The sequence below is a fragment of the Pteropus vampyrus genome, unplaced genomic scaffold (genome assembly GCF_000151845.1).
Source record: "Pteropus vampyrus isolate Shadow unplaced genomic scaffold, Pvam_2.0 Scaffold270, whole genome shotgun sequence".
NCBI lineage: Eukaryota > Metazoa > Chordata > Mammalia > Chiroptera > Pteropodidae > Pteropus > Pteropus vampyrus.
Window position 1 is genome coordinate 1,011,961 of NW_011889051.1, and position 3,203 is coordinate 1,015,163.

Here is a 3,203-nt window from a genome sequence, read left to right on the forward strand (position 1 = left end):
ACCAAGCACAGTGTGAGATAGGAAAACTAACAGCAGTCTGTTTAGCTCAGTGTTGAATAATGGTCATGGTGTTGCTAGTTAAGAGTCACTTAGCTTTCACTGTGCTTCTTTAATTAATTAATTAATTTTATTTTTTAGGCGAGGCAACCCTTGGTTGACCTCACAGATTGCAAGGACCATGTCAGCTTACAATCTCTTATTTTTTACGCCTACAGCACCTGGTCTTCCTAGGTGGTCTCCCATCGAGGGACTAACCAGGCCCAACCCTGCTTGGCTTCTGAGATCAGACGGGATTGGGCTTGTTCAGGGTGGCATGGCCATAGACTCACTGTGCTACTTTAAAAGAGAATAGGTATTGCTTTCATAGGCTCACCTGATCATAACAGCTATTTGCATTTAAGGGACAAAAGTGACGTGACCTTTTTCCTTTCAAGTTGTCTAAATCCTTACACATATTTTCCAACTTGTTCCGTTGGTTTCTGAGGAAGAGTGTTAAAATCTCCAACTACCATTATGGAGTTGTCTTTTTAAAAAATTTCAGTTCTTTATTTTGGAGAGCTGTGTCATTAGGTACATACAAATTCAGAATTATCTTCCTATTGAATTGACCCCACCCTGCCCTCCTTTTTAATAGTCTTAATTTTTTCTTAGAATAGTTTTAGGTTTACAGCAAAATTGAGTGGAAGATAACAGGTATTTGCCAAATTCCCTGGCCCCATAAATGCATAGTTATCCTCATCATCCATATCCCCCACCAGAGTAGTATGTGTTAGAATCAATGAACCTGCATTGACACGTCATAAGCACCCACAGTCCATAGTTTACTTAGGGTTCTATTATATTTACATTAAGTCTCACATTACTGTAGCCACACCAGGTTTCTTTTGGTTAATGATGGCATACCATATCTTTTTCTGTCCTTTTAGTTTTTCCTCATTAAAGTGTGTTTTTTGTAAAGAGCATATAGTTTCGTTATTCACTCTTTTTCTTGGGAGTGTCTTAAACCATTTGCATTTAATATAATTGAACAATTGTGTTAAGTTTGCCAGGTCCCTATTTTATATATGTCTCAACTCTATTTGTTCTTCCTCTTTCTTTTGGATTAAATAAATATCGTCCTAGTTATTTATTGCTTTTTAGTTAAGTACTTTACCATTTTCCAAATAAATTAAGTTAAAACTGTTAGTTGTCATCCTCTTGCCCTTTGGGCTATTATCCTAGTTTACTTTTACGTATGTTAAAAATTTTTCCAGATGTTATTGCTCTTGTTTTAAAGTTAATATTCATTTACTTACCCACCTGTTACCTCGTCTGACATTTTAAATTCCTTGTCTGCATCTTTCCATGTATGTTGTCTGATTATTTTTTTTCAGTCTGAGCAACTTATTTCTTATAATGTTTTTTTCCTCCATTTTTTTATTGTTTTGGTTTAAAAACATCTTTGTCTTGTCATTATTTTTAAAGGTTATTTTTGTTAGCTGTGAAATTGTTTTTTTCCTTTCAGCACATTAATATGCAAAGCTAGCAGTTTTACTATTTTTTTCGAAGATAATGTTTTTTCCTCTTACAGCTTTTTAAGATTTTCATTTTGTCTTTTATTTTCAGCAGTTTTACTATGATGTATTGTAGTCATTATTTATTACTGTGTAACAAATTACTCCAAAACTTAGTGGCTTAAAACAGCAAAGACTGACTATCTCAGTTTCTGTGAGTCAGGAGTCCAGGCACAGCTGAGCTCCGTCCTCTTTCTCAGTCTCAAGGCTGCACTCTGGGTTGGCCAGAGCTGGGTTTGCAACCGAAGGCTGGACTGGGGAAGACTCTGCTCCTGAGCTCACGTCGTTTTTGGCTGGATTTGGTTCCTGGAGGGGATTGTTGGACCGACAGCTCAGTCCTTAGCGGGCTGTAGGCTGCCTTCAGTTCCTTCTCCCATTAGTCTTTCCAGCATGGCAGCTTGCATCAGGAGATAAAAGCTGACAAGACAAGTCTGCTAGCAAGACAGAAGTCACGATCTTTGTCATCTAGTCATGGAGGTGGTATCCCCTCAGTGTTACTGTATCCTGTTGGTTAGAAGTAATTTACTCAAGACAGTGAATATTCAGGAGGCATGGGGATCATTGGAGGCCACGTTAGAAGCTACCGCAGACACCTAGGAGATTTCTTTGTATTTACTTTTCTTGGGGCTCTCTGAGATTAATCTGCAGGATATCAAAGAGTCTAATGTATAAAGTCCCAAATGGAAAAGATAGAAAAATGGGGCAAAATATTCTCAAGAGAGAAATGTTGAGCATTTTTGAATATCTGGGCCATCTGTGAATCTGCTTCTAGTGACCTCCCTCTCTTGACCATGGGTCACATGTTTGCCTTGTTATGTATTTTGTTATCTTTTCAAGTATGCTGGGCCCTTTTGTGTTAAAAAGAGTGGAGGCTGGATGGGGGGGAGGTGGATAAGGTAAAGGGGGTCGAATACGAGGTGACGGAAGGATATTTAACTTTGGGTGGTGAATACAATGCGGTGTACGTACAACATATTGAATTGTACATTTGACACCTATTTGATTTTATTAACCAGTGTCACCCTAGTAAATTTAATAATGACAAAAAAGAGTGGAGGCTGAAGTAATATAATTAGCCGCAGTCAAAGACTTGCTCATTTTTTCTCGCAAGCTGTTAGTGTGTGGGGCTGGGTCAGTCTAATTTGTATCTGCTCGTCTGTCTGGGCTTGTTGCAGCTACAGGTTTCGAGGGTGAGATAAGACTTTACCTTTCGGTAGAGTGTGGGATTTGGGCCCTGGTGAGATTCCTGAGGTGTCTGTATTTTATAGCTGAGTTGCCAGCTCTCCAAACTTTGTAGTCTTCCTCTCTTAGTCCCGTTGCTAACTTTTTGGGTTGTGGACGAGTGCTCTTCACTCTCCAGCCCTGTTCTTGGCTTTCCACCCTGTTGTCCTCGCCGTGGGAGGGCCTCTGCAGTGCACTGTGCTGGAGGGGTTCTCTCCCTAGCTGCTCTGCACCGGATTTTGGCCCCGTGCAGTTGCGGAGAGAGTGGGGTGGGTGCAGACTCACTGCCTGAGGCTCCTCAATGGTCCGATCGGTCCTGCGAGCCCACAGGTGGCTGTTAGGTTTAAAAGTTTGATGGGTTTTTCTTTGTTCTCATCTATGGTCAGTTCACAGAAGGGCTCATCAGTTTCTGGGGTGTAGCTAACTTAA

The 3,203-nt window shown here is 40.4% G+C and overlaps 1 pseudogene; it reads right to left on the reverse strand.

Moving 5' to 3' along the window:
• Positions 1–206: 206 nt before the first annotated feature.
• On the reverse strand, positions 207–325 carry LOC111729580 (annotated as a pseudogene).
• Positions 326–3,203: the final 2,878 nt, after the last annotated feature.